Source organism: Tupaia chinensis, unplaced genomic scaffold, assembly GCF_000334495.1.
Source record: "Tupaia chinensis unplaced genomic scaffold, TupChi_1.0 Scaffold148626_1, whole genome shotgun sequence".
Taxonomy (NCBI): Eukaryota; Metazoa; Chordata; class Mammalia; order Scandentia; family Tupaiidae; genus Tupaia; species Tupaia belangeri.
This window is the reverse complement of record NW_006208475.1, coordinates 282184-295425: the sequence shown is the minus strand read 5'-3', so window position 1 is coordinate 295425 and position 13242 is coordinate 282184.

Here is a 13242-nt window from a genome sequence, read left to right as displayed (position 1 = left end):
GTTTGCGCGACATTCCTCTAGTGGGAGAAAATGAAGGAATGGGGGACGAGTGGAAAAGGGAACGGAGGGACGGAGGCGGGGCGCGGCGAGTGGGGGTACTGCCAGCAGCTCTGCCTTCTTTGCCCTGCCTGGGAAGCGAGGTCTCACTGTCCCCAAACACTTGTGGCGCTTGTGGGGACCACATAGCGCTCTGGCTCCTCCTGGGGTCCCGCCGACCCCGCAGGCTGGCGGTTTTCTTACCACCACCATGGTGGTATGGAAGTTTGGAGAACGCATTGCTTCCCCTGGAGGGACGTCTTCCGGGACCTCCCCCTGTCACCCTGTCACCATTATTGAAAGAAGTGAGTGCATGCTTGAGACACTCCACAGGTCCCAGCCCTGGAACTGTACGAATGAAACCCGGAAGAGAAAAGCAATGTATGCTCTTCAAGAGTCCTGTCCTAGGAAACGTGGATCTCCAAAATGCCCCTCACCTTTGAAGGCCAAGAGTTCAAGGGTGCATGGGGTGGGGGGGGGAAGGCTAAAAGCAGGGGACTTGTATTCTGCCCTAGAAGAACACTTGGAAAAACACGAAGAGCCCAGGCAGCTCAAATGCAGTAGGTGCAAAGCCATAGTTGTAGCAACACTATTGATACTTAGGAGGACAGAGTACAGTGATTTTCTTAGACACTATTCAAATAATTCTGTCTCCATTATTCTATATACACATTTATTTCCATAACATTCAATGTAACAGAGCTATGACGATTTGTACCCTCAGTGTCTCAACAATGCATAAATGATTTATGAGCGTTTTCTAGATTTCCAGCTGTTAACATGTGTGTTTTATTCCAGCTTCTTTTGAGCGTCCCATGGAAAGGGGTGAGAGGTCACCATCTCCGCTGACAGCGCTGACATCCACAGCTGTCAGGAGTTGGGAAGCGGCTTTTCTGCATCTTGATGAGCAGGATTTCAGGGCTCTTCGAGACAGAAATTTGCAGACCCCAAGGCTCTCTGGCAAAAGGGAAGGGTCTCTGCCATTACACTCCACAGACCCCAGTTCCCTTAGGTCCTTGGCAAGAAATCCGTTTTCACCTTCGCGCTTAATAAAGCCACACCCACCACAGGACTTGCAGGCTTCTGTAAGTGGAGACTTGTTCACCTTTGCAGGGAAGTTTCTGGCTTTGCCCCAGAGCTCTCCCAGGATTTGGGGGATAGATCAGAGGAAAACCTGGAGTCTAAACCACTTGTTCCAATCAGGCCCCCTGGTGGTAACTGGGTGAGAAGCTGGCCACTGAGGAAACAACCTGGCTCAGGTACGCCACCACAGTTGCCAGCTGAGTCCTCAGGTCCTCACAGGTGTCACGAAAGGAACACGTTTGTACTAAGGGGAGATTAGAAATGCAAATTTCCCTTTCCAAGGTGGATCCTAGGCCCTAGGGAACACTTTATTATTTTTTTCTTCCTGATTATAACTTGAAGCTAAATGGTAAGAAGGAAGTCGACAGGGTGTGAAACAGAACAAAAATGGTTGCTTCTTTTTGTTCAAATGGCATTGTCTTTCTGATCTCGTTTTGCCTGGAAATTTCTGGAATAAAAAGTCCAGCAAAATATTAAATAAATACCATAGTATTATTTATTATCCAAATAACTCATGAGACTGGGGATGTGACTATGTTATATTGTGGGGAGGAGGCAATTTTAACACAACATCTCTGAAATGACTCGAACTACCAAGGACTGATTTTTTAAAAAATGTATACTGGTGTATTATTGTACTTCAAGTCTGTCCTCAGTAACGTACTGCACACCACTTCCTCAGCTCCCTGTAAGGGGAAATTGCACACATAGACAAACCCTCTGAGACCATCATATGGGCCACATGATGCTAAAGAAGGCTGATCAGCAAAACATGCCATTTGTTTTTCTGGTTTTATGCAAAGAGGGACAATGGAGGTGCGTGTCATGAGGGTCTGACTGAAGGCAGAAGAAATGAGGATACTTCAGGAAGTTCCTGGAAAAATAGCCGTGAAGTACAAGTTTATTTTAGTGCAAGAAAGTTGGAAATTCACGCATGGCTTTCTCACAGTGTACATTTTCCAGGAACTTTTTGAAGACTCGTATTATTCAAACTGCAATGCACAAAGCCCTGTGTTCCAAGCCAGCTGACCTCAGAGGGAACACCAAGGTTGTCTCAGGGGCCACGCTCACATTCCACGCTCAACCATTCTCATAACTAGAATCTAGATGCTTACAGCTGATGACTCGGTTCAAGAAACCAATTCATGCACATATTCATTCATCCAGCAACTGTGGGGTAACAACTGTCTAAGACCTAACTGAGCTAGGATTTTCTTGTCTACAATCTCTATACTTCTAGAGGTTAAAAAAAATAATATTTTGAATGCCAACATTATTGATGAACTTTGACAGATCTTGAACTTTATATATATGGAATCATACAGTAGTATCTTTTGTCTTCTGTCCAGTTTCTTTCACTCAGTGTAATGTTGATGACATAAATCCACATTATTGTGTGAATTAAAAGTCATCCTGTTTTGGGGCCAGCAAGTGGCGTGGTGATTAAAGATGTTGGATTCTCACATGGCCAACTACGGTTCAAGTCCTGGGCCTGGAAGCTTGCTTTCTTGCCTTCCCTTTCTCTGTCTCTGTCTCATCAAATCAAAAATATAATAATAACAAATGGAATTAGATAAATAAATAATTCTTTTTTAAAAATCATTCTGTTTTTCATTCATGTTTGCTATTCCATGATATAAATATATCACAATGGGGTTCTATGTTCTCCAATTCCCAGATTTGGTTATTCTGTTTGATTTTACTATAGATCAAGCAGGTATAAACATTATTGAACAATCTGCGTGTATGTGTGTATGCACGTGAGGCTATGAGTACTCATATCCCTTGAGCATATGCTTAAGAGCAGAATGGCTAGCCATATATCATCGCTAAATGATTCTATTACTCTCCAAGGTATTAGCCTAATTATGAGCAACTAGAAAATGGCCAATTAACACTCACTGACTTCTGTTCAGTTACCACAGAATATTCCGTCACATGGAGTCTAACTGGAGTAAATATTATCCCGCATTACAGACATAAAAACCTCAGAACAATGAATATTCAAGACTGCTATTGCCGTGCATGGCAGTCACAATCTCCACCTGTACCCACAAATCATTTCTTCCAAACTAAAACACATAGTAAAGTCCTATTTTCTTAAAAATGGTACTGATGAATTTAAGTGCTTTGAGAAAAACAAGAATGGGAGAAAGGAAGAAAAGAATACCAAAACACTTCTTCGTCGTTTGAAAAATAGGTTGACAATGAGCTGAGTAATTGCAGATTAGACTGTAATAACCTATGTTGATCATCAGCACACGAAAGTACTAGCGTCTTGATGAATTACTTTTTCATCACAGACGAAATCTAGTGGCTCAAGACACATCTTCCCAAAACATGTCAGTTAAGTACACTTCTTCTTTCTAGTTACGCTTATAGGCACAAAAATTGGAAATGTAATTTTGAAAATACAGTGACAATATCCTTTCTATTTAGAAAGGAAATAAAGTGAATCTTACATTCTTTTCACAGAATAAATGCATTTATATAAATACAATAACACGTATAGTGTGATGATTATGGGTTATTTAAACTCCCTGAATGAGTCATATGTGGAGTGACAGTCATAACTTCGAATTTACTTGGTTTTGTCGTTTTAAATGAAGTTCTCCATCTGAAGGCAATAGACATCTTGTTGACACCTCCTATGTTCATGTATTATAGCTCTCTTTCATAATAAGACCCACCTCATTCTTAGATTTCAAAGCATTGCATAAAATATTGGTCTCAGAGTTTCTACAAACACAACTGGAGAACGTAAGTGACATGGTTGGGGCAAACAGTCCACTCTAGAGTTAATATAAGAAAGACTTGAATGTCCACGCATTCAGATTAAGAGCAGAAACTCCTCCACTGAGTTTCAGACCAGATAATGTGCTAAGGATTTGAGTTACAGCTCTGCGTCCTGTCCTTTCTTTGGGCATGCTCCTTAGTTTCTCGAAGGTTTAGTTTCCTCGTTGGGAAAACAGAGAAAATAATGCTACTTACTTGATGGAGAGACTGAAAAATCTGAGGCAGTGGATGAATAATGCCGTGTACAATGTCTGGTACCTAGTAGGTGGCTAATCGATGTCATCTGCCAGTATTATTTTTTGGGAAAAAAACGCACACTAACTTATGGTATTTGAAAACTTAGAAAAATGGTAAAGCCTAAAGTTTTATCTCGAAAATTACCATTAAAAAATAATTTAAAAAATGGAAAGGCAGTGAGTTTGGCTTTCAAGTCCTTGCTTGACCATGTCCTGTCTACTGGTCAGAGTGTGGGCAATCGGTGTACCATCAGTAGAAAGGCTACGGAGAGAGAAGAGAGGAACAGTTGATGAGTGCTGGATTCTCTGAGCCTCAGTTTTCTTATCTGTAGCATAGCTATATAGTTTCTGCTTTTCCTGTATCATGAGATTAAATTATGAGACTCTAATGAGGGAAGAGATGGAAAAATATGTCCCAATGAAGAGTACTCTAAGGTGTGTAACAGATTCTCGGGGATCAGCAGGTGGTGTGGTGGTTAAGGTGTTGGACTCCCACACAGCCAACCATGTGTTGGACACACAGTTGGTCATGATGGCTTGCTTTCTCTCTCTCTCTGTTTCTCTCTGGAGGGCACACATACACTGCAGCAAACTTAAAAAGGATACTAATAAATAAAATAAATATGATAAAAAATCACATTCTTATCTGGGAAAACCAGCCACAGAAGGAGCCACTGAAATCATGTGCTTTGAGCTGAGAAATCAGACCCTTCTGTGAGTCAGAGGTAAAGACTTAGGGACTTTGTGAATTTAGGTGACACCTACTTCTGGTTCCAGAACGGACACCAGTGGACCTCAAGTGAACAAGTGAAACACGACTCAGGATCTGCTTCCTTTCCTTGACTTTTCAACTCCTAATTTAACCAAAACGTCTCAATTCTCAAAGTTTCTTTTTCTCTATTACTTATTTCTACATGTGAGTCTTATCTGGGATGTAATTTGACTGAAACCTGGACCCCAATGAACCTCGAAGGTCACATCCTATGAAGGGTAGTCTGTCATAATTCATGCTGGGATTGAGACAGGGCCCATGGAATGCTACCAGAGCAATGGCTATTAGGGAGATTAGTCCTCTCCATTCTTCTAGTCCAAGTGTAATTCTTCCTTGGGGCCTTTGCACATACTGTGCTCTCTATTGAAAGCTCTTTTCAGATCCTCCATGGCTTCCTCCCTTACTTCAGTGAGGTCTGAGATCTGACAGTCAGAATGGCTTTTCCTGCCCGTCTCACTCAATCTCCTCCATCACTCTAACCACCGGTGCTCCAAACGCAGTCCTCTGTTTGAAATGAAAATGAGAAGTCTTCACTCAAGAACTCGTGTATCAGAAACCCTAAGGGATGGGCTCTACAAATCTAGATTTTTTTTTGAGACTTTTATTTTATTTTTTTTACCTATAGGGCGCGTGCGCTCGCCAGACAGACAGAGAGAGACAGAGAGACAGAAAGCGAGAAATCACTCCCCAGAGGGGATGGCCACGCCACAATCCCTTCTCCATTCTCCTCTCAGGATCTTGGGCACGGACGCACACGTGCCCAGCGTGAGTTTAAGCCACCAGGTCCGGGACTCAAACCGCGGTTGACTACATGGGAGTCCAGCGACATAGCCATTACACCAACTGCTGGTCCCTACAAATCTAGATTTTTAACAAATGGCCTGAGTGAATTTGATAGAAGCTAAAGTTTAAAGAGCCCTTGCCCTGGCCTTTTACTCGGTTTTGCTTCACAATCCTTATTACCGGCCGATGTACTAGTTATTTTTTTGAGATTTCTTCCACATCTTCTCTGTCAGACTGAAAAACAAGAGGGTATACTAGAAGACATACGTAGTCTCTGTATGAGGAGGCTCTCAAGAGGGATTTGGCATGACTGATTTGCCACTACAGAGTTGACACAATGCATCAGAGACAGAAGAAGCCCAAAGTGTCAATGCATCAGCTAAATTTCCAGCCAAGTGACATAGTCAAGTTGATAGTGATCTAGAAGGGACTCAGGACAAGACTTAGGTATCTCATTTTACCTTATTTTTTCCAAGGTAAATTTGCTAAAGATGCTGCAGTATTTAAATGCTCTGGCTAGGACAAAGATCCACACATATCTCATCGTTCTTGTCTAGTGCCCTGACCGCTATGCTCAGAACTGGGTTTCAGTAATGACTATCATGTCAAGACCATGATGCTAGAAGGTCACAAATGTTTGGAGAAAGTGAGACCTCAACGATTATTTTGAATTGTCAGAAAGTGTGTGCACTAGTCAGAGACAGAGAGAGAGAGAGAGAGAGAGAGGGAGGGAGGGAGGGAGGGAGGGGGAAGGAGGAGGAGGGGGAGAAAGCACTCTTCCCTGGGACATGGTCAGGTCATAATCCCTTCCCCTTCATCTTTCCATCCTGTGAAGACTTGGGGCATACACACAGATGCATGTTGCATGATTTTCAAGCCTCTGGAGCCAAGATCCAAACCAAAATTGGCTATATGAGATCTGCGCCCCCCCCCCCAACCACAAGGCTATAGCACTACCCCTATGAACTTGAACATTTTTAAAAAACTGATTTATTTTTTAATCTTTCACTTGTGGCTTTTAAGAATCCTTAATGTGTTCGTTTATTTTGCAAATCTCTAAGTGGGAAATATTTAAAAGGCAGTAATTCCCACGCTTTAGACAGGAAAGTCTTTTTTTTTTTTATTCATACCTTGGACAATTAAATGGGATTAGTCAGTTTGAAAAACACTGCCAAACTCACAACTTCTAGTCATCTGGCATGCCTCCTTGAGCAGTCACATAATAATATGCTATTTGTGATTTTTATCAGCTAGCTTTTGCTGCATAACAAGCAACCCCAGGAATTATAGCTTACAAGAGAAATCATTTATTATATTCTGTTGGTTAGCTAGTGAAGTTCTTGGGGTTGGATTATCTATGATCATCTCACTTATAGGTCTAGTGGTTGGCAGGCTGGCCATCCTCGGGGTCCCTGAACTGGGGTGTATCACCTTTGTTCCTAATAATCTTTCATCTTCCAGAAGGCTAGCAAGGGCTTCTCCAAATAGTGGTCTCAGGGCTCAAACACCAGCAAGAGGGAAAACCCCAGAACACAAGCACTTTTTAAGTCTCTGCTCCTATCACATTTGCCAATGTCCTATTGGCCAGTGAAAGTCACATGTTCATTCCAGATCCAAAAAAAAAAATCTCCATCTGTTGAGGAGAGGATTTGCAATGTCCTGTTGTCAGGATGTGTTTAGAGGCACTAGCCAAACATCTGGCTTGAGCAGTGTAAATGAGAACAATCAAAGGTCTCTTCTATTCTCCTCTTAAAATTGAGCAATATCTATCCCTTGATTCTTTGCTCAGCTTAAGGGATGCATCGCCACGCCAGGGATTTTTTCTATCAAGATTAGCCAAGTTTTTTCACAACGCTTTAGAGGTTGGTAAAAAAATAATCTAAGGGCAAAGGCCATTGCATGTGTGGAGTTGTGAACGGGTGTTGGCAAAACTATGTCACATACTGACAAGTTGGAGCTTACCCTTGTTTTATGCCACATACACAGGGAAAAATAGAATAAGGTCCAATAATACGAAGTATTTGTATGGAGAACAATGGAGGCAGGAAGTATTCACCTTATCAAAGAGAAGGGAAAGATACATGCCTTGATGATCTCAGCACTGTTGACAGTCAATACACCTTGAGTCGTAGCTTTCATCTCACCCACTCCACAGTGTTGAGGGCACAGCAGGGATTGAGTTCCAGGCTCTGGAAAGATCACGGTGGACAAAGAAATATGATCTCTTCCTTTGTGGAACTTCAGGTCCAATGAGATAGAAAGAGATTTAAAAGTACATCCAGATAGATTATACACACATACATACATTCGTATATAAATGGGGATAGACATAAAGATATAGAAGAGAGTGATGAGTAGAGGCACTGAATTTGAATGGAGTAACCACAGAAGGCTTCTCCGAGGAAGTGACATGTTTTGCTAAAATAGGAGAGGAATGAGCAGGAAAGATGATCTTATATACAGATAACAGAATGGAAATCAGGAGGAAATCAGAAAAAGTGAAGTAAAACACGAAGTAAGATAGAATGACACGGAACCAGCAGTTAGCATAATGGCTATGTCGCTGGACTCCCACGTAGTCGACTGCGGTTTGTGTCCTGGACCCGGTGGCTTAAACTCACGCAGGGCGCATGTGCGTGCGTGCCCAAGATCCCGAGAGGAGAATGGAGGAGAAGGGATTGTGGCGTGACCATCCCCCCTGGGGGAAAAAAAAAAAAGAAAGGCACAAGAGACCACACCAGAATGAGTCCTGAGAAAGAGCAAACACTCGAATAATTGGGAAAACTGTAAAACCTTTGGGGCCAGCAGGTGGCGTGGTGGTTAAGGAGCTGGACTCCCACATGGTCAACCACCATTGGCATCCCAGACCTAACAGCTTGAAAATCACACTGGGCAGGTGTGCATACATGCCCAAAATCCAGAGAGGAGAATGGCGGACAAGAGACTGATGCATGGCCATCCTTCCAGGGGGGATTTCTCACTTTCCCTCTCTCCACCCCCTCAACCCCCAGCAAGCACACATGTCCTACGGCAAAAAACTAAAAACAAACAAAAATATAAAGTCTTTCATCCTGAAGACCCATCCGTGTTTCTCAGGTTTTTTCTTCCCTTTATCATATTGTTGGATTTGAACAAAAAATAGTTCAGAAGAACATCTGCTTTAAATTATCATCAACTTTTAGGCTGTGCTTTATAAGCAGAATAAAAAGCAGAAGCAGAGCGTATACTTTCACTAGTTAAAGACCACATTCAGCCGTCTGCTCACACGCTATTAGAAAAGGGAAGGGCAAATTTCATGGCGTTTGGGGATACCATATCCTGATTTTACAGTGTGTTAAAAGTTAGGAATAACAAATGGAACTATCTGTAAGAACCAATGAGCACGTGCTTATGATTCACTGCGCTGGCATGGCCCACGTGTTTCTTACAGAGACGTGGAATGCAAAGGAACAAGTGTTTCATTTCTTCTCATACCCTGGGTTGAGTTCCTCTTTTAGATCGCTTTGAAAAGGACGATTATCTAGAACATGAAGTTCATGCTGCTTCAATCATTTTCATTTACATTTATGTTTAAAACAAAGATCAAGGCCCAGGTTTCTCCATCTTAGCACTAGGGACAGCCTGGCCTGGGCAGATCCTTGCTGTGAGGGCTGCCTCCTGCCTCCTGCCTCGTAGGAAGTTGCCCAGCGCATGGCTTCCACCCACTCCATGCCAGTGCAACACACACTCAGCCCTCCCACCACCTTCTCAGGTTATGCCAACCAAAAATGTTTGCAGACTTTGCCAAATGTCCCCTAGCAGGCAAAATCTTCCCCTGTTGAGAACTGTTCTACCTTCTATTGTTGAAAAATTTGGATATTGCAGCTGGTGCTGTTTACATAATTTTTCTAGATGAAAAAGCTGCTGACTAGCGTGTTTCAGCACCTTACAGAGAACAGAGAAAAATGTGGAGCTTACTAATCACATATATAGTGTATGTTATTTCTACCCTAAAAGTCTCTAATTGAATCAGAACCATAATGTTTTCCTCGAAATAGAGGAAAAAGAATTCCAAAGCATGACTTTTCAAGTATTATGCTTCTTGTAAGATGCCCAGTAGACACATAAAAACGTATCCAAAATAAGATGATTTTTACAAATGTTGTAAAGAAGGAAAAAAAGCACATTCACTAGTTATATATTGCCCATAATTCTGTTTGGCAGTTAGTGCACCCAAAATGTAGCCACTGAAGCTTATAACCTAGGAAATACACAGTGCTCCCCTAATACATCTAAGTATCTCATCACCTTCTACCTTTTATGTTTTTTTAAGAGAGATTTTTTGCTACAGGGTTTGTGCACTTGCTGGAGAGACAGAGACAACAGAGAAATAGAAAGCAAGAAATCCCTCCCCGGGGGATGGCCATGCTACAATCTCTTCTCCTCCAGTCTCCTCTTGGGATTTTGGCCATGTGCATACATGTGCTCAGCATGAGTTTTAAGCCACCAAGTCCAGGACTTGACCTGTGGTTGGCCAGGTGGGAGTCCAGCGACATAAGCACTATGCCATCTGCTGGTCCCACCTTCCTCTTTTTCAGTGGATGTCTCTACAGATAGAATAAGTGTATTTAAATTTGTAATTTTTCTACTTTCTTCTGCTTCACCCACGCAATAGTCTATTACTCAGTGGAAACGTTGCAACATAATACAATTCATCTTTTCAGCGTTACACGAGCAGTTCAATAATCTAATCAGAATGAAAGGGCTCCCAGAAGCTTCTTGATTCCAGTAGCAGATGAGAACAAGTAATACAGACTTACTGCTGCTGCCAACCTCGTAAAATCATGAAAGCAAGAAGGACCTGGCTTCCCCAGTGGAGGTTAGCTGCCCAATGGTGATAAATTAGCGAGTTGTTCAAGTGCCTACATGACCCATGACTAGTTAGTACAATGTTTGCCCAAGAAATAAAAGCCTAAGTCAGTGGAACGTACACAGGTCATTAGGAATGATAAGTGAAAAACCTATCTGACCCAACCTAACCTGAACTGAAGATACACCGGGACTATGGGAAACAGGTGCAATTCAGGCAGCCCATCCACTAACACTGCTGTGTTAAGAGGACCCTCACTCATGTGTCGCTACCCAGGGGAAGAAGCTGTAGGACAAGCAGTGAAGTGAAATGAGATTTATTCTAGCTTCCTCTGAATTCCTTTCCATTTAAATCATCCCCCCATCTGTCTTGAAAGCTTATTTTCTCGGCAAAAGCAAATGAGAAATTAGGGTTTGTAGGGTACATATTTAGGGCAGTTGGCTTAACACTGAGAATGTAACCATATTCAATTGAACAACGAATATTTTCCAGCAGAATACATAGCGTCACGCTGCTTCACCATATATTAATTTGTTGCAATCATTTCGCAAATCCCCATTTAGTAAAAACAAGCCCAATTTGCTCTCAAGTGTAAGCGATACCTGAATAGAGGATTGAGTCTCATTGTAGTAACGTAATAGCCCTAGAGGCCAAAGATTGGGCAGTGTTGTTCTTCTGAAATGTAGATATAAGAGAAAACATTCTTGGAGACCCTCAAGCCCAATCTCACAAATGATCCCTTATGTTCTACATTGGTCTGCTTCATTTATGTCTCTGGACCAATTTGGTTATCTGATGCTGCATACCAATGGCCATCTAAGAACAGGTTGAAGAGGGAAGACACGTGAAAGAGTAAAAGATGGGGAGCGGAAGTGTTTGGTTGGGAATTGGAGTTCATTTGTTGTCCTTCTGGTGGCAAAGACCCAACACTCCAAGGCAGTCACCTACCTATGCTGGATGTCATGCCACAGTACATGACAGGTGATCAAAACTACCAGAGAATCACAGTTCTGGAATTTCTGGGGCCTTAAAGTCTACCCTGATATTCCGTCAAGGTTTCAAACCCCTTTTTCAAATTATTTCTGTGAAGTGGGCTTCTTACCTGTTTTAACACTTGTGGGAAGTGTAATGTGTTATATTGTGGCTCGCTCAAGTTGTTGATAAAGAACAAGGCAACGCTGATCCCTCTGGTACTCTATAAGAAGCATCTGCTCCGGATGGCATCCATCAAATTAACATCACTGTGGTATTGCCTGCTGCCCCTGAATAGTCTAAGGTCTTCACCTGCACCATTTTTCCAATTGACTGATCTAGCAATCATTACAATAGAGGAAATAGAGTTAGCCCTAATTTCATTCCCAGGGAATCCATGCTGACTCATAAGACTCCCTATCACCTTTAGGGATCTATGACTGTCCCCTTGGGTACACATTCTAGAAATGTTCAGGCTCATTTTAAGATCAAAAGACAAGGTCATACTTTTTTTTTTTTTTTGAGAGATTTTCACTATAGGGCGCATGCGCTTGCCAGACAGACAGAGAGAGACATTAGAGACAGAAAGAGAGAAATCACCCCCCAGGGGGGATGGTCACGCCGCAATCCCTTCTCCTCCATTCTCCTCTTGGGATCTTGGGCATGCATGCACACACGCCCGGCGTGAGTTTTAAGCCACCGGGTCCGAGACGCGAACTTCGGTTGACTACGTGGGAGTCCAGTGACATAGCCATTACGCTAACTGCTGGTTCCCAAGGTCATACTTTCTTTAACCCTTCTGAGATCAAGCATAACTACTTGATGATGCTAGTCAAAAGGAAAACAGAAATCGCATTTAGGAGTTCCTGTTCACTAAAATAAGAACAAAAATGATAGTTCATGGAAACTGGACTCACACGAGAAAAGTGTTCTGAGATAAACTTCATTTGTGTGGACAATTCACTTACCAGAGATTCCTCATCCCTTAATCATGCCAGTTACAGTCATTTTGTAGATTAATGGTTCTTAAAATTCGGTGCCCAGACCAGTGTATCCTATCACCCAAGAATCTGCTAGAAATGTAAAATCTTGGACCCTACCCAAGACCTACTTCCAGAATCAGTGTCTCTGTGGAGTGAGGCCCAGCATTCTGTTATAACAAGCCGTCCCTCTAAATGATTCTGGTGCACGGTGGAGTTGGAGAATCATGATTCCAAAATAGAACTGGGGTTATAGGGCTTAGATGTTCATTATTCCCTAACATAATGCAATGGGGATCCTGATTGTGATGGTAACTGATGATATGACAACAATGGTTGTAATGGATACCTGTTCTGAGTACTCACTGTGCACGTCAGGCTTTGTGTTAAGTCCTTTAGGCTCTAGCTCACTTGTAGAACCTAACCAAGGACTGCTATTCCCAGTTTATAGATGAGATAACAAGGTTGAGGGTAATCAATTTGCCCAAAGTCAGCCATTGAGTTTCAGAGTTGGAATGACACCCAGATCTAGTTGATGAATCTCTCTATATATATATTATCATGTTATGCTGTCTTCTAGAATCAAGAAAAGTAATCTCCCAACTCATATTCTGTATTTACCTTCCTTCCTTCTTTCCTTCCTTTTTCTTTCTTTCTTTCCTTCCTTCCTTTCTTTCTTTCTTTCTTTCTTTCTTTCTTTCTTTCTTTCTTTCTTTCTTTCTTTCTTTCTTTCTT